General features: G+C 28.8%; 1 protein-coding gene and 1 non-coding gene across 7 annotated transcripts in view; one reads left to right on the top strand and one right to left on the bottom strand.

Annotated features, from left to right (window-relative positions):
- The window catches only part of LOC118182519 (prominin-1-like), a 355,539-nt gene extending 338,411 nt beyond the window's left edge, over positions 1–17,128 (bottom strand). For all 6 annotated transcript variants that reach the window (XM_085821071.1, XM_085821069.1, XM_085821073.1 and 3 more), the window contains exon 1: positions 17,067–17,128. The gene's annotated coding sequence lies outside the window, so the exon portion shown is untranslated. The remainder of the gene's footprint in view (positions 1–17,066) is intronic.
- TRNAP-AGG (transfer RNA proline (anticodon AGG)) lies at positions 10,775–10,846 on the top strand. The gene has a single exon. It is a non-coding gene; the product is annotated as a tRNA-Pro (tRNA).
- Positions 17,129–24,936: the final 7,808 nt, after the last annotated feature.

The raw sequence follows: 24,936 nt of genomic DNA, 5'->3' as shown, positions 1-24,936 counted from the left end.
TAGAATTATCAACAATTTTAAAGTTGTCTAAGTGCCGCTAAGCCTTTTTTTAATGGCAGCCATTGATGTTTACATTTGAAACAGGAGATTAGTGGATTTGTTGCCAATCTTGAGAAACTTAGCTTCGCAACAACAAAGATAACGCTTTATTATTGCCTATTAATTCATTTATTATTGCCTATTAATATATATTCATTTATTATATATATTCATTTATTATTGCCTATTAAATCATACTTAATTCTTTCTGGAATTTTTTCGAGGAAATAAGTGTTTAAGATTTACTTCGTAATTTTTAATATAGATATTTTGAGTTTTTATGTATTTTTGCCTTCTCGCGAAGTGAGAACTGAATTAATTAAATGAGAAATACTCAATCGTCTGTGAAAAACTGTTTCTTTTTTGTTTTGTTTGCTTAATTTCTTTTATACATCATTCATCATTCTAGCTTTATTATAGTATTTGTATAGAACATGTGGCAACGATTAGTAATTCTATTCTTTAAATGATATAAATTTTGTGCATTATGAGTTATAATATGAACAAAATATATAAGTTAACTGTTATATAATTATTGGATTATATAACAGTTAACTTAGTTTCCGTTATATAATTATTATATATAAGTTAACTGTTATATAATTATTAATACTGTTAAGTGAATCTAGCGCCAGAGTGTCGCTATGGTAAAAAAATACTAGAGTGAATTTTAAAGAATGCATTTATTCTATTGTGGTTTATGCGCTGTCGGCGAAGTAGATTTAATTCAATCCAATAAGTTTAAATGAAATGCAAGAAAAAATGCGTATAATTTAATATTCCGTACAAGGAAGTCATGTGGTGTACACATCAGATTTTTTTTATATTTAACTTTCTTTTTGGTTTTACAAAAGTAATATTTAATTTTTTAAGAATTAATTTTTCCTTTTCACTTTTTTATTTTACAAAAGTTTTTTTCCAAATTTATTCCTTTTCGTATTTTTACTTTAATATATTTTTTTTTACATTTAACTTTTTTTTTTGATTTTACAAAGGTAATATTTATTTTTACAAATTAAAATTTTCCTTTTCGCTTTTTATTAAAAAAAAAAGATGTTATTATATTTTTAACTTTATTTTTTACAAAAATAATATTTGTTTTCATAAGTTTAACTTTTTTTCAGTTTTATGTTTTCACAAATGCAGTTTTTGTTTTTATTTTTTCCCTAATGTATTTTACTTCTAAAAGTAAATTTTAATTTTTTTTCTCCCTTACAAATTCTTTGACTTAACCACAAAAAAAGTATTCGATCGTGTCATTTCAAAATGGCATTTTTCGGAGCAGAAATGTTTCCATAACTGAGTACAATCCATAAATAAAACACCAGAGAATAACAAAATATTGTTGCAAATATCTGAGTTTATTTGTTTGCAATTTACATTTTATTTAATTTCATATTGTTACACATTTGTTTCCCTTTATTTATTTAATTAATGCATTTTGTACAGTAATTTTACGTTTATTTATTGTGCATTTTACTTAATATTGGCATCTCAACGGATACATTGCTCATTGGATTTAGAAGTGTTTCCAATAAATAGTGTTTCAGTAGTGTGTATAATAGTATAGTAGTGTGTTCAATATATTAACATTCTTTTAGTCACATATTATATTAGCACAATAGTATATTAGTCAACTGTACATTAGTAGTATATTAGTTCAATAGTATATTAGAACACAATAGTGTGTTCAATAGTGTATTTATAAGTGTTTTCAATAGATAGTGTTTCAATAGGTAGTTTTTTCAATATTTTATAGTGCTGTAGATTTTTCAAGTCCGAGTCGATTTATGAGGATAAGAGTGTCGTGTAATTAAGAGTCCTCAAACTTAACATTACACATTTTCGTAGTTCCCCTCTGTCACAACAGAAGAATGTTCACTTAATGTCATTGCCTTCTTTTCTTCATAGTGAGGTCCATCATTTTACGTGAAAATTCCCTCTTATTCACATTAATTTGCGCACTACTGTATATACGAAGGATATTAAAATGACTGTTTCATAGTTTTCAACTCTGTTCTTCAAGTTATGTATAAGTCTTGATTTTTCTTCGAAGTCCGGTTTATTGAATACAGTGAGAAATACATAAATAAAATAAAAAACACCAAAACAAGTCTTCATAATGGATCACACCCATGTGATCTAATTGATATATCCAAACGACTCTTAATGACACTAATCGAGGGCAAATAACATTCCCTGATTCGCTTGAATAAGTAAGCAAATTCGAAACAGTAACAACGTGTTTCGGTGGTCTAGGGGTATGATTCTCGCTTAGGGTGCGAGAGGTCCCGGTTTCAAATCCCGGCCGAGCCCTTTGGCAGAACTTTTTCTTCTGCACAAAGAAAAACAAATGCATTGAATGTGAAATAATTGCGATTAGAAAAGGCAGCAGAACCCTCATAATACACATGTTTGAAACCGCATCTTCCATAATGCCACTTAAAATTCTTTATCTATTACCATTACATTGTTATTTACATGGAGGAATAACATATAGTAATTCTAAAATTTTTTAAGTAAATAAATTTATTCGTACTTTGATTTATATTTAATCAACCTTTGTTTTTCATTTTCAAAAACTTTGACGAATTTTTGATTAAGAAACTCAACGATATCAAAACGAGCAGTAGCAACACTGTATGGAAGAAAAAAGAATTTTTTTTTTTTTTTCAATCTCTAACGCGCGAGACTGTGTATCGGAAATTCTAAAGTTATGCTCATTTTAAAATTATTTTGCGATATTGCTGTTGAATTGAATTTTATATTTTAAGTGCGAAGAACACGATATTTAATAAATAAAAGTAACCTAAAAAATGTTTAAAAAACGCCCTCTTTGGCGGTAACATAAAATTTGAAAGCTTTCAGATTTTTATTTTTATTTTTATTTATTTTTTAAAAATGACCTTTCAATCATTCTGCTTTTTCTTGCTGTAAGAACTTTTGGTCACTATGCCCTCTTTCTGTCTTCGATATTCCCAGTTGATTTATATTTACTTAATAAACAGTTGATACATAATAAACAGTTGATAAATTTAATCTAAAAATGTTTGCTATTTCATGATATGTTGAGCCATTGCTTCATAAATTTACAGTTTCATCACACATTACTAAAGTCAACTCATTCTGCTTTCCACTTATTTCAAAATAATAAATGTATAATAAAAAAAATCTGATGTGTACACCAGATGACTTCCTTGTATTGGAATATTAAATTGGAATATTAAATTATACGCATTTTTTCTTGCATTTTATTTAAACATATTGGATTGAATTAAATCTACTTCGCCGACAGCGCATAAAGCACAATAGAATAAATGCATTCTTTAAAATTCACTCTAGTATTTGTTTATCATAGCGACACTCTGGCGCTAGATTCACTTAACAGTATTAATAATTATATAACAATTAACTTATATAATAATTATATAACAGTTAACTTATATAATAATTATATAACGGAAACTAAGTTAACTGTTATATAATCTAATAATTATATAACAGTTAACGTATATATTTCGTTCATATTATAACTCATAATGCACAAAATTTACATCATTTAAAGAACAGAATTATCTAATCTTTGCCACATGTTCTATTCAAATACTATGATAAAGCTAGAATGATGTATAAAAGAAATTAAGCAAACAAAAAAAGAAACAGTTTTTCACAGACGATTGAGTATTTCTCATTCAATTAATTCAGTTCTCACTTCGCGAGAAGGCAAAAATACATAAAAACTCAAAATATGTATATTAAAAATTATAAAGTAAATCTCAAACACTTATTTCCTCGAAATAATTCCAGAAAGAATTAAGCATGATTTAATAAGCAATAATAAATGAATGCGTTATCTTTGTTGTTGCGAAGCTAAGTTTCTCTAGATTGGCAACAAATCCACTAGTCTTCTGCTTCAAATGTAAACATCAATGGCCGCCTTTAAAAACAGGCTTAGCGGCAATTAAACAACTTTAAAATTGCTGATAATTCTAAAAATATTGCACACAGATTTACTAAAGGCATAAAATCCTTAACCGGAAGATAAAAACAACATAATTGAATCATTTTTAAAGCAAAAAATGTACAATTTACAAACATATAAGAGTCAAGAAACTGAGATCACTGAGCCAGGTAACAGAGTGGATATATATATAAATATATTTATATACGTTTGGTGCGGCCGATTGCAACCAAAATACGAGGTGCACATCTACATGTTATAGCAGTCCTATATACAAAATTTCAACATTCTGAGGCTACTCGTTTTTGAGTTATGCGAGATACGTACGTACACACGTTCGTACATACGTTTGTACAGACGCCACGAAAAATTCTCTTCAGAATTCATTTTAAAGCAGTTTTATAATTTTTTTGAAGGAAAAGAGTCTTTTATTCTGCCCTTACGTACAGATATCACGCAAAAACATCGTTAAATTGCATTCGATAGCGGTCAAAATGGATATTTTCGTTGAAATATGCTGCCTGAAACTTTTCGCGATTACAATACTTACTTTTTACTTTGTACAAGGAAGTAAAATGCAGAATTGGAACTGATAAGACTAAAGAACTTTTTAAAACAGACTGCATTTCTCTTTCTTTCACTTTCAGTATTAAGTCAAATTTCAAACTTTTTCAATTGGTCATTCAAATATTTTTTCCCCCTTGGAAATTTGCATAATCTCGTTTTTTGATGTTGTGACAAGATCACGTGATAGTTAATTTTTATTATTTACATAAGCTAATTTGAATTAGTTATTATGTAAAAATTTAATTTAATTTACACAGAATCACAAATCACCGATTGACAGAATCAGAATTACGCCAATTCAGAAATTTGAGCAAATATAATAAAATATTTGAAAGCTTTTCAATTTTCTTCCACGCTGATATCGAGTGGGTTATAGAAAATCTATAAATCGGACAAATTGATTTACAAAGCAATGATGACTTGAAACGCATTTTTCAAACATCAGAATCAAACTGATTTTTATGACACGTATAACAAAGGAATTTTTTTTTTTTAAATTTTAGAAATCTGGCACAAAAATTTGTGAGTGCTTTTGGTTCAAATTACATCTGCGAATCCTTTTTTTAAAATTTTTGCTCCGAAAATGAAATTCACGAAACACAAAACCTTGGGAAAAACGTGGGAATCCTTGACTGGAGAATACTTGCAACATCACGTACTAAGTGCAAATACTGAAGTTGACTAATATTGAGATCGACTTGAAAAAAACTAAGTGAAAGAAGAAAGAAACAAATAACCGCTCTAATTACTGATCTATATTAAAAATCTGTGAGAGTCTGTCTGTTTGTTTGTTTGTAATATCATCTCCTCCAGAACGGCGGGGAGTTGAGTTTTGAGAGAGGTCATCCCCTCCGCATTCCAAAAATTCGTGAGAGGCCATTTTAACTATACTCAACTTCGTACGACTTTAAAGTGCCCACCAACGCCCGAGCGGTAAAGACGCTGAACACTGGTAGTTCGGTCCGAAGTTCGAATCGTGCGAACGAGTTGGCTGCGTTTTCGTGGTTTTCCCCATGTGTAACGTGTATACGAACCAATTTCCCTTAGAAAGTCCTCCACGAAGGCATCCCTCCCTTTAGGCAGATAGCCCTTGTGTGCTTTGCCATAATTGAATAATCCAATCCAATCGTACGACTTTGATGAGATACATTCTTGTAACATCGGAGGTCACGTGATGTAAGAAGTGCTAATGTAAACAAACAAGCTTGTGCTGCGGTAGATGTGTTGAAAACTCGTAAACTTTGTTTATTTTTAATTAGTTATGAAATTTGCATTTCATCTTTAATTATTATTTCATTCATTAATTAACTGTTCATTCATTTGGTTAGTATAATTTTGGTAATGCTTATATGTTATTGTTATCTTCATGATACTCTTTTGTTCGCTTCTTTAACATGTTTTGATTCTTAATATTTATTTATGAATTTTTTCCTTGACCTTGAAAAGAAAAATATAGAGATTTGGGCAACTGAGTTCACTGCAATACTAGCTGTGAAACTAATAATTTTTCACAATACATTTTTCTTCACGTTGTAATAATAAATAATAAAAAAGTATTATCTGTATACATTTTAAATATTCAAAAAATAAATTTGAAGTTACTTTTAATCTTGTAAGTTACATAATTTGCAGAATTTTTTATTTTTAAATTATGTAGCTCAAAAAGATTTTGAAGTGTATTTATTGAAAAGATCTACCATAGCAAATAGACTACTGTAATTCTAATGCATATACCTAAGGCACATGTTATCTCAAACTATGGACTTACTGGTTTTCAAGGACTAAATATATACATGCTAATTTAATATTTAAACTAAAAAAACTCAGCAATTTTCCATGAAAATTTAGAATTAAGTATAAATTCTTATAAAAGCTTTTGCATCAAAATGTTTCAGTATTACTGATGCTTCTAATATTACAGCTGTTGGTATCCTTAATATCTACAATGGAAGGTATTAGAAAATGAACATTCCAATATTTATGTGTATTCATTAAAAATCGATTACAACACCTAAAATATTAAAACATATTCTGATGAAATTAATAAAATTTTAGCTACATAAAATATTCTTTGACACTAATTAATATTAATGAGAGAAAATTAGCTTTGTATTTATGTTCTTGCAAATTAACAGATCTTTCACGAATTCGGCTATTTCAGTAATTTAGAACAACTATTCGATGAGCTATGAATATACTATTGTTACACTTAATTTAAAAGTTTGGAAAACGTTATTCAAGGTCTCGGGAATAGTTTTCAATTAACTGATATACACTTAATATTCTTAGTAAAAATTAATGAAAACATTATTGAAAACATTATTAATACGGTAAGCATCATGCATAAGAAAAAATTATAAATCTTAACCTCGTTTTCTGCAGAAATTTGCACAGATGTTTCATAATTAATTGATTTCTTCATTTCGGCCTTAACACAGCTTGTTATAAGTACCGTGCTATCCGGCATTACTTTGAAACAAATATTGTTCATATGTTTTTCCTTGAATAACAATAGACTCTTTTTGTTCACATCAAGGAAAGAGAAATCATTTCCAAGCGTATTTTTTAATTTCTCGCAATAGCCATAAATTTCTAAATTCGAAAAATCAATTAATTTCAGCGGAATATCTGCTATCGATTCCATTGTAAACATAGCACTTACGGGTGTTCTTGTTCTTAAACCACGTGACGACATTTTCCCTCTTCTTCTTTTGCGAAATGTATCTCATTAACCGAGGCAAAGGCATAGCAAGCATAACTGGCGTCCGGGGCAAAATACCTTTTTGGCGCCCCCCCCTCCAAAAAAAATTACAGTGATATAATGTATAGAATATATTCGTAATAAGAAAATAGTGCAAATAATAATAAAATGCTGAATCTGCCATAAAATACTCTAAAATATATCAAAAGAATAGTCACTACCTAACTACACTAGCATTGGATTCGGAAATGTATCTGTGTCGAAGGAAAAATCAGACATAGGATGATCTAGAATTAGTTTAAAAAGTATTATTTATTTTACATATTTTTATAATTGTTTTTAAAAAAGTACAATTTTTAAAGAATTAAAAGTTTAATATATATTATAGATAAGTAGATATATTTATTAATAATAATGTATTATTATAATACATATATTACTATGCATACATTTTTCTTGCCTTTGATGAAGCAAATTTATCAATTACTTCATCAAAGTCGATCCTTTCAAATTTTTCCCTTTCCACATTTAAAAATGCTAAATGGCTTAAGGGATCTTGTCCCATTGTTGATTGTAAATATGTCAAATTTTATTTTAATTTATTGAACGAACGTTCATTTGATAATGAAATAGTAAGGAGTATTTGGAGTGCGACTCTTAGGTTTGGAAAAACATTTTCTCTATAGATCTGTAATGGAGTTTTAGGTTCCGTTTCTTTTCTACTGCGGAGTAACAACTTGCATTCACATTCACTGCTCATAACAATTAGGGAATATTGTGGGTTCGGTATGAAATAACCATATAATTGACAACCTTTCTAACAAAAGGAAATGGAAAAGATTATAAAGGAAAATTATACCGTTTACGAAGTTCAGAATATGCAAATTTAGTCTGTGACTTCGAAAACTATGATTTTAGATAAGGAGTGACCTGCAGCATTCCTTTTGTAGTAGGAGATTAAAAACAATTGATATGCGTTGAATGCTTTGTAGCAGTGAATATACGATGTCTCAACTAGATGACTTAGTTGAATCGGTAGCCAGGAAGGCCATCAGTCGTTTACAGGAGCGTCAAACACAATCCATTGTAGCGGAAGCGTTAGGGGTTTCCCAAAATGTCATTTCCAAACTATGGAATCGGTTTCTGGAAACTGGATATGTTTGAAAAATTCGGGACAAGGTCCTGTTATCGTTTTAAAATAAAAAGCGGGAGCTATACGAGCATTTAGTTTTAAAAAAATAAAAATATATCTCTATTTTTAGAGAAATAAAGTGGTCAGAAAGAATGTTTTGTATGCGGAAATATTTAGTTGATATACTGCAAACATTTTATTACACATTTTATCAGAAAAATCAAGAAAATAAATAATTAATTATATTACAATAATTATGAATTTAAAATATATTTTCCAGAAATCGATTAAAATAAAAACTGAAATTTTCGGGAAAATCTTGTTTGGAGACCATTTGGCGCCCCTTTGCGAGCGGCGCCCGGGGCATCATACACCCCCTTGCCCCCCTCCCTCGCTACGCCACTGAGCCGAGATGTTAATTAAAAACTCTGAAAAACACTAATTTTCGCACTCATTTTTCCGAGTGACAACAGTGTCGCGTGCTGGAGATAAAAATGTTTTATTTCGAAAAATGTTGCCATTGCTTGCTTTCAAGTAATAGGCTTGTAAGTTTCACAAAATATGGGAAAAAAAAAAAAAAAAAGCGTTGTCAAGCATTAAACGTATTATTATTATTATTATATAAGGTCACATTCTGACGCTGAAGAAAGCATGCGATTGCATGTCGAAAATTCTTCGTTAACTTTAGCATTTTAAATAAACAGATGCTGCTGGCAGCTTTTTTGTTTCAGGTTAGCATAATTGACACGATATTTTTTTCCCACGTTAATTCTTTTATTGATATTGAGGAAAAGTTTTTATATTACATTAAATTTAAACCATGACGTCATATATACGATTTTTTTTTTTTTTTTTTTTTTTGTCCACGTTAATTCTTTTATTGATATTGAGAAAAAGTTTTAAAATTATTTACGAATTGGTTGTTGCTTGCTGCTTGGAATGAACATTCATACTGAAATGTTTTTATGCATTTTCTTTTCAGGTGTACATAGAACTTATAAATTTTGCTTTGGCCGCAGCCCACAAGTATATTATTCGATTGTTTAATTGATTATTATTTCTATAACTGTTTATGTACAGTCGTAAATATTTAAAATTTCTATTTTTAATTTATGAATAATAATAAAAACTATCATAACAATGTATTCTAAATCTTCACCTAAAATAATTCATATATATACATATATATATACAGAATGTGGCTTGCCGGAATAAAATGCATTTTCAAAACGGCCCACTAAGTCTCTCCGGGTGGACAAGCCTACTTCGGGGAACCCTCAGTCTTCACTTCCTTGATTTTGCGAGAAGAAAAACTGGTTTATGAGGAAGTATGATTTAATAGATTCCTTAAAACCTCGCGCCTTGTGAGATATTAAACAGCAATCAAGCCCTGTCAATAATTTTAAAATGATGAATCGTTACCAAATATAGAGTATTTTAAAAGCTTAATTTTTTTTTCAATCAAACTCTTTTTGAAGATATGTAAGCAGCTTTTAAAGTGGAGCAATTTCTTTGAAATACTGTGAGTGTGCTTTAAATCTCGCAGTAAATACATACAGGATGTCACAAAGACTTTCGCAGTTTTCCCTTTTCTTTCAATTGGAACCGCTCTCTTCTCTTGTCCGTTTTTTTATAAACTTAGAAATAAAAGAATTAAAAAAAAAAAAAAAAATCTGAAATGTTTCAGATTTTAAATTACGTCCAAAGGGGCGTTTTTTAACATTTTGTGTGTTACCTTTCTTTATTAAATATCATGTTCCTCGCACTTAAACCATAAGATCCAGTGCAACAGCAATATCGCAAAATAGTTTTAAAACGAGCATATCTTTAGAATTTCCGATACAGAGACTCACGCGCTGGAGATAAAAATGTTTTTTCTGCACAACGTTGCCATTGCTCGCTTTGAAATCCTTGAGTTTGTTAATCAAAAATTCATCAAAGTTTTAAAAAATAGGAAATCGATCATAAAACAAATTTCAAATTTAGTCTTCCACATGCTCATATTCGTTGGAGGATTACGTTATTCAAAATTCGATGACTCTATGTACCGTTATTTTATGACAATGTGAGAAATATACATACATTTACGCAGATTTTCATTATTTAATTTCTTCAAATATAATGCAGGACTCTAACATTTTATGGCAACAGTTTGAAAAGTGAACCGACATTTATCCGTCCGACGCAAAATGCCAAAACGAAACTAATAGTCCTTCGGGTTCAAATCCCTTTGGACTAGAAAAAAACTCTCTCATTCACCCTATTTAGCTTTGAACATAGCGCATGCGCATATTTTATCATAATCACAATCAAAAGCAATCGGTGTTTTTTGAGCAGCTTCAATTGCTTTCAGAATTTCACAGTGACACGGCGTGGCTCGGTGGTCTAGGGGTATGATTCTCGCTTAGGGTGCGAGAGGTCCCGGGTTCAAATCCCGGCCGAGCCCTGAGACGTGAAATTTCTTTTGCCACAGCTATAGTTCAGCGCATTTCAAGCGGACGGAAAAAAAAATTAATAGAAAAGTATTACAGAAGGTTATTACGTTTATGAAAAAAAAAAAAAAAAACTGTAAATGTATTACTATTGAAATGAAATAAACTGCTTACACTTTTAACAGGCGTAGAAGTTACCGCTTTCTTATTTTGTGTTTCGTGTAACACGAACGTAAATAATATCCCAATAAACTTACCCATTTTATTGAACTGTCAAAAAATATATAAAATTTATTTTTATCTTCGTTCTTATGGATATGTTGTCAGCAAAAATGATTTTTCCTTAAATATTCCCAGACTTCATGTATTCGTATCATATATATTTATTACGGTGTGCAGTACAGATAAAGTAAAAAAAAAAAAATATGCCCAATTGACGATGTTGAATTGACAGAGGAAAAAAAAAAAAAAAAAAAAAAAAAAACTGATAATGGGCACATAGTATAAAGACTAATCTGTTGTGAAGGTCATCGTAAGAAATTTTGAAATTTGAATTTAATGAAAAATATTCTTCGCATACAAGGCAATAATGCAGTTACAACTTGCTAAAATTAGCCAGAAATCTTTCTCAGGATATTCGCTTGGAGTCTTTTAACACTTGACAAAATCATTAATAATTTTCATTTTAAGGTCATTATTAATTAAATTAATTTATAAAATTTATTAATCAGTAATCATGAATAAGTTTTCTTTTAAACTCTTCAAATTCATGAATCATTAATGATTTTTATTTTAACTCATCGGAATCATTATTCATTAATGATTTTCATTTTAAACCCATGAGAATCATTAATAATTAGTAATTTTTTTTATTTTGACTTTATTTTTTAAAATTTTATTTATTTATTATAGTTTAAAGTGTTAAGAAATACATATATCATAAATTTATCTTTTAGTTTAGATTTCGCTCGATAGATGTCACTACAGGTTTACATCCTTTTATAGCTTATTTTATACCGTTAATTTATCAAATACACTCAACAACGAGGAATATTTTTTATCCTCAAATAAGAAAGACCTCACACCAAATGTTTTTCTGCAAAAGCCGAACGAAAATCTAGGGATGAATTTAAGATACATGTACACGTATAAATAGCCAAGCTATGCGAAAAATCACATTTTTATTTGAGAGTGAATACTTTCAGCTCAAAAAAGGAAAAAAAAAAAAAAAAAATTGCTTACATTTCTGTGTTAATGAGAAGAAAACATGCTGAATATTTTATGAAATAGGGAGAACCTGATGTGAGGATTTAAGTCTCAGAAACTGTTCTTTTAAAGTAGTGGAGATTTATTAGAAACCTATTTCAAGAGTAACTTTATTGAATTATATTTTCAGCAATGTTTTGATGTAATAACAAGAATTTAGAAGACAGAATAACCAAAGATGAATATATTTAATAATTCAAATTAGACATAAATTTAATAATTCAACTAGAATTTAATAATTCAAAGCTTCGAAAGAAGTGTCATAAAATTAACTAATGACTTAAGCTGCAAAATTATTACAAGACTGCAATTCCCAGGAAATGTCAATAATTTGCAGAATATGCAGATTGTAACAATTGCTGCGAAATTTATTATTTAAGAAATTTATTACTGAAATGCTTAATCGGGAGAACAGAGATTGCAAATAACAGCTCTACTTCAAAGGTCGCTCGCAATTTTCGTTGTACAAAAATTTCTAAAACTTATGGGCATAATGGCTGTCATGCAAGTCAAACACAGGTTTTAAAGTGTTAATAGGACATTGTAAAATTGTTGTTACCGTTTATTCCGGCGTATAAAGAGCACTTTCAATACAAAATATAAGATCGAAATGTATGAGTGCGCGTTTTATGTCGGATATAAAAATACAGATTTAAAAATAAGAGAAAGATGAACATACAAAAATTATATTTCTACATATATCTAAATGCTGCTTAAAGAAATGAATACCTTATGAACTTAAAAAAAATTCCTTCTCTGATCATATGAAAAGTTTGTCATGTTAGTCTCCTGTTAATCTTCAGGTACATTATCGAATTCTGTTTCATCTTCACCATCACTGTTATTCTGATCCATAAATAAAAAAATCGCCTCCAATTTCATCTAGATTATTAGATATGCTATACTTTTTGTAATGACTTTTATATCGGGTTTAATTTCATTCCATGCTTTTATTATCCACTCACAAACTATTTCTAGACAATTTTACAATGATGCACTTTGTCCTACTTCCTTGCCTTCGATGTTCATTTCAAAATTACGGCTTCAAATGATTACGGAAAGAGAACCTGTTATTTCGCGAATTCATTCAGGTCAATAACAAAACGAACATACGTAAATAATAATAATAATAATAATAAAACATAACAACGTACGCACATTCTTACCCGAAATATTGTCCTCCCTTTTCTCGAAACTCTAGAATAACATTCTTGTGAGCAACTGCATTGAATACAACGCTCATCCTCTTCGCAGAATTATTTATCTTTCAATCATTTCTCTCACACACATACTGTCCCCCTATTGCTGTGCCAATTCAGCGTACCATTGTTCGAAATCCTGTGGAAAATCATCGAATGATTGATTTCAAAAAATAAGAGCATCGCATATGTATCTTTCGGGTTTCTTCGTAAAGAAAAGGGTGCTCGTTATAAGGTGAATATACCTAAAAACTAAAAAATGCAGTTTGAAATTTTAGCTGCGCGTAATATACGGTATTCATCCAGGTTGAAAGGACTTTTCTGAACTCAGCAATTCAACAGATTTTAAACGGTTATCATAGGTTGACGAAATTGTTGATATTCATCCTAGTGCTTACAAGTTGAAAGGACTTTTCCGATCTCAACAGTTTGATAGAGGTTTTAAAGGGTACTAGACGTTGTTGTAATTGTAGATATTCATCCAGGTCTTTACCCATTGAGAGGACTTTTACAATTAGTAGGTTTTAAAGGATTATTATTTTATGCGGACAAAATCGCCATGGAAACAAAATAGATAGGCTAAAGGAGAAAAATGGCTACATGTGATCTTGAGGAAGGTATAATCTATAAATGCATAAAAGTGATGAGTTTTAGCATGGTAGTACATTTTTTGTAGTATAAATGCAAAGTTTGTATTTAAAATGAGTTTCTGATGCATAATTTTCTCCTAAAAAAATTTTAAACAAAAAACTGAAAGCTTTCAGAATTTTTTTTTTACGCTTAAAGGGGCGTTTTTTTTAACTTTTTATGTGTTACCTTTATTTATTAAATATCATGTTCTTCGCACTTAAGCCATAAAATTCAATTCAACAGCAATATGTCAAAATAATTTTAAAATGAGCATATGTTTAGAATTTCCGATACACAGTCTCGCACGCTGGGGATAAAAAAGTTTTTTTTTTTTTTTTTTTTTTTTTTTTTTTTTTTTTTTTTTTGTACAGTTTTGCTAATGCTCGCTTTGAAATCGTTGAGTTCCTTAATCAAGAACTCATAAATACTTTACAAAATATGAAATAGATAATAAAACAAATTCCAGATTTGGGCTTCCTGATGCCCATATACGGGTGAAGACGTAAGTTATTCAAAATTGGATGGCTTTAGATACCGTATTTAATCGCAGTGTGAGAAACATACATATATTTATGCAGATGCTTCATTATTTAATTTCTATAATATTTGGCGGCAACACTTTGAAAAGTGATTCAGACTTTTAAAGTTTTCGACGCAAAATGCCAAAACGAAATTAATAGCCCTTCTGGGCTAACGCCCTTTGGGCTAATAATATCCCATTTTCATGAAACTCTACGTTTTTTCTTTATATTTTCTTCTAATGCAAGTATTAGAAGAAATTCGTGTATGTGAATATATATATATATATTCGGGCGCTGTAAATATGTGCGAAAATCTTCTAATTGTTCTTCGGTAATTAGTAGGTTTGCCCCCCTCCTTCTATAATATCTTTTCAATAATAGCGCAAACACAAGAAGAAAACATATTTACTTATTTTTTTAAGTACCTCTCAATATTTTCAAAGCAGCATTTTTGAAATCTTTGAAAAATGTCCCTTATTTTCAATATTTCACTTATATTTTTGTAAAATAATAATGATTTCAAGTTTTGATACTCTATCTTAATTGTCTATGAAAAATAAAGCTAAAATATGATTAAATTATTTGTATACTGCGTTTTTTAAAATAAGTTTTTAATATCGTTTGAGAGAATAAATTAGCTGGCGCCCTCCAGAAGTCGGTGTCCTAGGCAAACGATTATTCGCCTATGAGGTCAGCCCTGTTTGTTATTATTATTAATGTACTCACCTTTCGTTTGAATTTATTATTTACTTCTGAGACATTAATTTAGTTTATTAATATCTTAATCTCTTTGCATTTCATTTAATTTTAATCATTAATTATTTCGTGTTTATTAGTCCAAAGGGACATTTTTCCCAGACGGACTATTAATTTCGTTTTTGCATTTTGCGTTGATTCACTTTCTGCGTTGTTTAACTTTTCAAATTGTTGCCACCAACTATTATCGCCCTGTATTATATTTAAAGAAATTAAATAATGAAGAAATGTTTCTCGCTTTGTGATAAAACAACAGTACCTAGAGCCATCAAATTTTGAATATTGAAAGTTTGCACCCGAATAAAGGCATCTGGAAGCCCAAATTTAAAATTTGGAATTTGTTTTATTATCGATTTCATATTTTGTAAAACTTTAACGAATTTTGTAAAACTTTGTCAAACTCAAGGATTTCAAAGTGAGCAATGGCAACGTTGTACAGGAAAAAAAAATTTATCTCCAGCACGTGAGACTGTGTATCGGAAATTCTAAAGATAAAATCTTTTCAAAGTTATTCTGGGATATTGTTGTTGAACTGAATTTTATGGTTTAAGTGTGAAGAACATGATAGTTAATAAATAAAGGTGACACACAAAATGTTAAAAAAATGTCCCTTTGGTCATATTTTAAAATCTGAAACCTTTCAGATATTTTTATGTTTATTTTTTTTATTATAATATTATATATTTATTTTTGTTTACCATTCCTAAGAGCTTTCTAGAGGGTTCCGGCAATTTTAATTTTAAAAATTATGCTGTGATTCTAATTTTGTGGAAATCTACCACAATTACAATTTTAGGCGAGTTCTATCATTTATTCTATGATATTTTTTGAATTTCTATTTCAATTTTGCTGCCAAATGTGTAAACAAAGAAGCAATGTTCATTTTTTTATGCGAAACAATTCATTACACCGTTCTATTGTCATGAAATATTGCATCTATATGCGACGTTTGCGCCATCTGTTGTAAGCATTATGAAAGAAAATCGATAATTAAGTTTTACAAGAGCTCTCAAACTAAATACAGATGCTGAAATTCTATTTACTGCAAATTGTATTTAATATATAATTTGTGAGAATTTACATACATCTAATATCAACTTTAAGAAACATAACAAATATGGTAGCAAGTAAATTCTAACTACCGAAATAATAAATATTTTTGATTCATAAGTATTATATTTGAAATTTTATTTGAGCAGCTGTTTTATAAATATCACATAAAATGCACTAAAATACCTTTAAATGTCATCTAGTTACCTGTCTTAAATTTAATCAGTTTTGCTTAATTATAGAAAAATCGATAGTTAAAATGATGCTTTCCCTCATCCAACAATCGATGCGTAAGTGACGCATTATATACAAACATTAGTCCACACCGGCAATATAACAATATAACATTATTATTTTAACCGGATTTGGATCTCATGACGAGAACATACATATACAAATAGTAAGACGCTAGGCATGGGAATTTATCTTAAACTATACTAAGAAAATTATTTATAAAAATAATTAAAGAGACTAAAATATTGGTTTTTACATAACATACATACGGAATTCCATATAAAATTACTGCTGATTAATTACTATTCGATTAATTATACATGATGTTAATTATTAAATAAAAAAATACAACCTATTTGTATCATGGGAATATTTCAATTGCATATGTTTTACTCTACAAATGTGAAAATTGAGATGTTCTACGCAATACAATACAGATAAAAGTATTTCGGATATTTATTAATAAGACAAGAAATACTAATATATAAAACAGATCGTTAAGTTGTGATATTTTACTCAATAATATAACACAAAACAGTTGGGAAAGGAAAGATGTTGTTGTGTTATAAAATATTTACCTTCTGAGCAACATCCTGTGTTTACGATCCCATCGCAACTCAACCGCCGATCTTCTGGATCAACAAATGCAGCGCCATCTATACATGATTTTATGTATGACAGTTTTACTTGCAAATGTTATTCAGTTATTTAGCTAAACTACTATAAAAATATTTATAATTCATAAAATTAAATTATTAGAGAGTTAACGCCCTTTCTTTACTATTATACAGCATAAAACAATACCTTTAGATCAAAATATGACTAAAAAATTTTAAATTAAAGTGGAATATTTAAATTGTTGAAAATAAAATTTTCCAAAATTTTCGTTAACGTTTAAAGTCGAGTTTTTAAATAACTATTTAACATTTGTTTTCCATGAAATATTGTTGCCTTTTTTTCTGGGGGAGGAGAGAAATATTAGAAAAGTGTTAATGCATGCGCATATTTAATAAATGTTTAAAACTAGGTAAAATTCGATGTTAGATTGATGGTCGTCATACAGAAAAACAGCACACATTTCAAGGAAGAAGAATACGGGCTTTTTCTTCAAAAATATTTCTACTAATTTAAAAAGGGTTTAAGCTTGTTCTTTAGAACTGAAGAAATTTTTTTTAAACCAACGTCAGTCTAAAATCAGCTGCAAAGTAACTTAGAACATGTAAGAACTCAAAAGCTTATCAAGGGAAAACAAACCTCTTTATTTTTATTTAAATTATTAATTTTTTAGACGTGCAGAATATCTTACTGATATATTATTTTTAATTGGAGTTTGAAAATTAATAATTTCATGGAAATCAGTTTTTTTTTTTTTTTTATTGTTGCTCTAATGAATTCTCCCACCATTATAATATAGAACAGCAGCTATCAACCTTTAGAATTTAAGTTCTTAGAAACATTCATGTAATTGCATAAATTCTAACGCATTTCACAATACATTTTCTGGTAATGATATTTTTTATTCTATTATTGATGAAGAAATTTCAATATTGATTTTATATTCGAATAAACGTTATTAGTCTGATTTGCAAAATTTGGTGTTTAATTTTAAGCGATGTTGATATTTTCTAGTTTCGTTTACAGTTATAAAATTAATATTTTCTCATTTTTTAATTCTTTCTTTTTTTCTTTTAAATGCGGAATTTATTCTGAGAAGAATATTACACTATAGAGTACACAGAGTTGAAGAAAGTTCATAACAAGAAAGTTATACTGAAGAGAGAAAGTTACATTACATAATATATTGCACTTTTGAAGTTCTTTTTTAAAGCCATCGGTTTGGGTAAATGTTTTTTTTTTTTTTTTCCTTGAATTATTTACAAGTGGAAATTTTACTATTGTGGGAAAAAAAGAGAAAGGGTTTCCAGTTGCGAAGATGTATTATTATTATCGATATGTCATTAATGTCTTGAAATTTGGTAATTCGTTATTCGCCAGTAATTAATAGCAGCAGAAATGTTTAATGTTGTAGCATAAGTATAGATGGCGTCATAGTAGCAACATTTTGCGCTGTTGGCAATCGCATTGCAACTGTGTCTTTATTCAGAAGAAATTGCAAAATTAAAGACTGTCAAGGCGCTAATTTTTAATCCATGATTTCTATTTTTATCTGTAATATATCTAAATATAAGAATGTTTTCTTCTCTGTAAAATTTTCTTAACATTTTGATCAAAATGAAAAGAAATGAGAGGGGAAAAAAACAAAAAAGCATTTTTACCATGGTCATATCATTTAATTTTCACTGAGCTTGAGTCAATCGTCCTTAATACAAAAATTCAGACTCTTTTATAAAATATAGCTATTATCTATAAATTTGAAAAAAAAAAAAAAAAAAAAAGACTATTAATTTGAATTTTGAAATTTAAAAAAGACGAAAATATTGCTAACAGACATTCAGGAAATGAATTAGTTTGGTTAAGTCTGTTCTTTAGCCCTTTTTGGTTCTGACGACTGGATTTCCTGGAACAACAGGATCAAATATACGGAAGGTATAACGACGTTCCTATATTAGTCTAAGTGTACATTCATCATGTATCCTATAAAACATTTCGCTTTTCCACCTAGGCGGTCTATACTGATAAACCTTACCAAACCTCAAAAGAGCCCTTTTAAGCTAACAGTTAAAATTTGAACCCTTTCAGATATTTCTATTTTATTAATTAATTCATTTTTTAAAATTTAGTATTCTTTGAATAACTGATGGGAAAGTTTAAAAATTTATAAATAAATGAATTTTACTTACTATAATTTACATGCTATATCTTAATTTTACGTAGTATAATTTACATGCTATATGAATGCTACTACATACTATTTACAAGTTACTTCATTTATAAGCTTCATTTTATTTCAAACGATTCGGGTGATTAACCGAACGATACCATAGACATATTATTAATTATGTACAACAAAATGTTTTATGTACAAAATTCATTAATTATAAATAATATTGTAATAGTAAAACGTTCGTTTGATTAACCGAACTATAATCAAAGCTCCGGATACCCGAAGCTGTATTAATTGTGCTGTTTTTTGCTGTATTAAGAACGATCATTTAAAATTTTGAAATAAAATTTATTCCTTCATAAAATTCACATGGGATTTAATTTATTCATATGACTAAGAACATGTTTTAAGATAGGAAAAACATTAAAGAATTCTTCAATAAATCATATGTATATAAAATTTCGCTCAGTGGAATACACAGTACAATGTTTCGTTAAAAAAACTTTATTCAGTGCACTGTAGAAGCTTCAAAAATATTTTCTTTTGATGTACAATTCTTGATTGCTTATCTGACATTTTTTTATTTCTGCCAGTATTTCACATGTTCATCTGTCAGCAGTCTTCAAGCTGTTTCCTGTGAATTCCTGGGGTATATGCAATTCCTGCAGGGGTTCCGCAAATGAAAATCAAAATTTCAAAGAATATTTGAAACCGTGCGCGATATATATGCGTGAGGACGGAAAAGCTACATATGTAAAATATTTTTTTAATTTCTTCATCTATTGTTACTTAAAATAAGTTAATATGAAGTAAATCTGTTTGTTCTAAATAAAATTGTAATGAAACGGGGATTTTCCTTTCAATTATTGCATAAAGCGCACGCAATACTGATACACTTTTAATTCTTTTTCCCTAAGATTTGCATTTTTGAATGTAGCATGCAATTCTGCCCCCCCCCACACACAGACAAATAAAAAGAACTCTGAAAGTATTATTATAAATAAGGAAAAGAATTTTAAAGAAAACTTTGATATAATTACGCATACTTATTAGCGCTGTCTAATAAGTAGTGACAGTTTGAATTACTAAGCATCTTTTTTGCCGTAATCTATGAGACAAACTAGTGGAAAGTGTTCTCGAAAACAAAACGCTGACATTAGGCTAAATCAATTGATTTAAGCAAAGCAACTCGAGGAATTTACGTCTGTGGGGATCAATCAAAATTTATAACTCTCTCCCTGCAAACAAAATGCAACAAGAAGAAATAAGAAACCAAGTTCCTAACTGAAAGACCCTCCATATTAGGCGGAAGTGGAAACTAGTCATGCATTGCCTCAGAGAGAAGGTAGAACACATTCCTTATTGCTGGGAACTGTAAGCCTCAATACTTGAACTCAGACTTACTCAAAACGAAGCCCCATCGCTAAACAGGTACACCGGGCGCTCGTCAAATATTGAGCGTCGGAGACAACGACGGGGTCAGGTATCCGTGTTCAAAGCTATCACACGTCTTACACGGATGGCTGAAGCTACTACCATCTGGGACAGCATAGGTAGCCTTTTCTGGCGGGTTCGTATTGTTATACCCCTAGAGTCGCTACTATCATAGTATGAAACTAAGCCAATGCATGCATCCCAGGAGGATGTCTTTCGGGAGGGATGCCTTCGTGGAGAACTTTTTGAAAAGAAATTAGCTCTTTTCCACTTCACACTTACGGAAAACTACGGAAGCTCCCACACAGCCAGTCCGGTCTCCGGGGCTAACTATTAGTGTTCAACGATTTAACTATTCTAGCGGGTCTAAAAGCATTGGCAACACAAGATTTAGAAAGCTTAAGGATAAAAGGAAGGAGGAGGGAAAGGAAAAAAACAGGAAGGGCTTTGGGTAGAAAAATTTTTATTGCAATTTGTGCAGAAAACTTTCTTTATGTTCCGCACTTAGATGTAACAAACGAGGTAATTTGGGGATTAATTAGGTAAAATAGACATTAACGACTTTCACACCTTTATGGTAACATGTATTGCAGAGACATTAAATTATTTCGAAGCAGAAGAGATGAAAAATGAACAATGTCCTCGCTGGGGCTCGAACCACGGATCTCTCGATACGTGCAGAGTGTGCTGACCACTACACCATGAAGGCATGCTAAGAAGGCGAGAGAAATACCTTATAGTATAATTAAAATATTCATTATTTTAACCACTCTTAAATAATTTTAAATATTGAGACAATTTCTATCGTTGATGCGTGACGTTATTTTACGTTATTTCGTTAAATATGTGTATATTTAAACGTATGAAATTTCTGCTATTTTTAAGTGCAGTTTGCCAAAGGTGCAATTAACTCGAAATTTCGATTATTCGATATAGTGTCTGATCCTTCCGATTTCAGGTTACCGAAGCCCTCGTGTAACTGGCCAAATTCACTTGGCGAACTTCATAATTTATAGCAACCAAATTTCCTTTTCCTTCCATTATGCCGAAGTTACCTTTTTACATTGTGCGTGACCGAAAAAAAGTCACATCGTTCTTACTTTCAAAGCGTTTTACCAAAGTGTCTAAACCACATTTGATGTTTTATCACTTTCAATAAATAGGCCGAATTTCAAAACTCGCCAATATATAAATTCACGTATATCTTCGGAAATTTTGAATTAAAAAACTGTAATTTTTTGCATGTATGCTTAGAAATACGTCTACTTTAAGATAATGGTAAAATTTTTATAGATTATAATTCAAAATGTTTTTTGAAAAATTTATAAAAATTATTTTAAAATAAATCATAAAAAATGGGTGAATTTTATTAGGAATGAACCTGAATTTCGAAGTGTGAAGGGAAGAATCAAATGAGTTTAATAAAGAAAGAAATATTAATAAATATATACCAAATTGAATTAACATTGAGGAGCTAAAATTTTGAGAGCTAATTTTTTAAAAACTACTCATGCGATTTTTACAAAACTTGGTAGTTTGGCGTAATTTGAGTTGTAGAATTGAAATATGGAAAAAAATTGGCATGTTATTTCAGAAAAAGTCCGATTTTGTGTCCAAATACCTATATTAGAACAATTCTATATATAAATCTAATACATATCCTAAGTCGCGCTTATGAGATGTGAAAAACGCAAGTTGAATTTCGTCAAACGGCCCAATAGAACGGGAGATATAGAATTATCCCTTTTTTTTTTTCGCAGTGTACCACTACGAAATTTTGGAACTTTAAAAAAGTGGATTGTCCAGCTGCAATCCTCTTCGGACTTTGGAAAGCTGTTCAAGATGAATGGGATAAAATACCTCTTCCACTATTAATAAAAGGTTTATTGTCTTGGAAATTTCGGTGTAGAAAAATAGTGGAGAATAAGGGTTATCAAATGGAGCATTTCAAAACACAAAAATTTTAGGTAAAATATTTCTGTAAACACAATGAAATTCATCTAAAAATGTGCGAACAGCTTCTGCATATACTCGTAAAATATACGATATTTAGCATGAATAAGCAATGAGTATAATAATGAATAATGAGAATAATAATAATAATGAATAAACAATGAGTATAATAATGAATAATAAGAACAATAATAATAATGAATAAGCAATGAGTATAATAATGAATAATAAGAATAATAATAATAATGGTTTGGTTTATTTAATTATGGCAAAGCACACTATCTGCCTAAGGGGAGGGATGCCTTCGTGGAGGACTTTCTAAAAGGTTTATTGTCTTGGAAATTTCGGTGTAGAAAAATAGTGGAGAATAAGGGTTATCAAATGGAGCATTTCAAAACACAAAAATTTTAGGTAAAATATTTCTGTAAACACAATGAAATTCATCTAAAAATGTGCGAACAGCTTCTGCATATACTCGTAAAATATACGATATTTAGCATGAATAAGCAATGAGTATAATAATGAATAATGAGAATAATAATAATAATGAATAAACAATGAGTATAATAATGAATAATAAGAACAATAATAATAATGAATAAGCAATGAGTATAATAATGAATAATAAGAATAATAATAATAATGGTTTGGTTTATTTAATTATGGCAAAGCACACTATCTGCCTAAGGGGAGGGATGCCTTCGTGGAGGACTTTCTAAGGGGAACTGGCTCGTATACACGTTACACATGGGGAAAACCACGAAAGCACCCATGCAGCCAGCCCGTTCGCGGGATTCGAACCTCGGACCGAACTACCAGTGTTTAGCGACTTTATCGCTCGGCCGCTGGTGGGCCTAATAATAATGAATAAGCAATGAGTATAGTAATGAAAAATGAATATAATAATAATAATGAATAAGCAATGAATATAGTAATGAATAATGAATATAACAATAATAATGAATAAGCAATGAGTATAATAATGAACAATGAGAATAATAATAATAATGAATATAATAATAATAATGAATAATGAATATAATAATAATAATGAATAAGCAATGAGTATAATAATGACTAATGAGAATAATAATAATAATAATGAATAAGCAATGAGTATAATAATGAATAATGAGTATAATAACAATAATGAATAAGCAATGAGTATATTAATGAATAATAAGAATAATGAATAAGCAATGACTATAATAATGAATATTGAGAATAATAATAATAATAATAATAATAATAATAATAAGGAATAAGCAATGACTATAATAATGAATATTGAGAATAATAATAATAATAATAATAATAATAATAATAATAATAAGGAATAAGCAATGAGTATAATAACAATAATGAATAAGCAATGAGTATAGTAATGAATAATAAGAATAATAATAATAATGAATAAGCAATGAGTATAATAATGAATAATAAGAATAATAATAATAATGAATAAGCAATGAGTATAATAATGAATAATGATAATAATAATAATAATAATGAATAAGCAATGAGTATAATAATGAATAATAAGTATAATAACAATAATGAATAAGCAATGAGTATAATAATGAATAATAATAATAATAATAATAATGAACAATGAGAATAATAATAATAATGAATATAATAATAATAATGAATATAATAATAATAATGAATAATGAATATAATAATAATAATGAATAAGCAATGAGTATAATAATGACTAATGAGAATAATAATAATAATAATGAATAAGCAATGAGTATAATAATGAATAATGAGTATAATAACAATAATGAATAAGCAATGAGTATATTAATGAATAATAAGAATAATGAATAAGCAATGACTATAATAATGAATATTGAGAATAATAATAATAATAATAATAATAATAATAATAATAATAATAATAATAATAAGGAATAAGCAATGAGTATAATAACAATAATGAATAAGCAATGAGTATAGTAATGAATAATAAGAATAATAATAATAATGAATAAGCAATGAGTATAATAATGAATAATAAGAATAATAATAATAATGAATAAGCAATGAGTATAATAATGAATAATGATAATAATAATAATAATAATGAATAAGCAATGAGTATAATAATGAATAATAAGTATAATAACAATAATGAATAAGCAATGAGTATAATAATGAATAATAAGAATAATAATAATAATGAATAAGCAATGAGTATAATAATGAATAATGATAATAATAATAATAATAATGAATAAGCAATGAGTATAATAATGAATAATAAGTAT

Source organism: Stegodyphus dumicola, chromosome 7 (assembly GCF_044657685.1).
Source record: "Stegodyphus dumicola isolate Sdum_Otavi_A_Nest chromosome 7, ASM4465768v1".
NCBI classification, from domain to species: domain Eukaryota; kingdom Metazoa; phylum Arthropoda; class Arachnida; order Araneae; family Eresidae; genus Stegodyphus; species Stegodyphus dumicola.
Note: the sequence above shows the minus strand (reverse complement) of the source record. Positions and strands in the feature narration are given on the sequence as shown.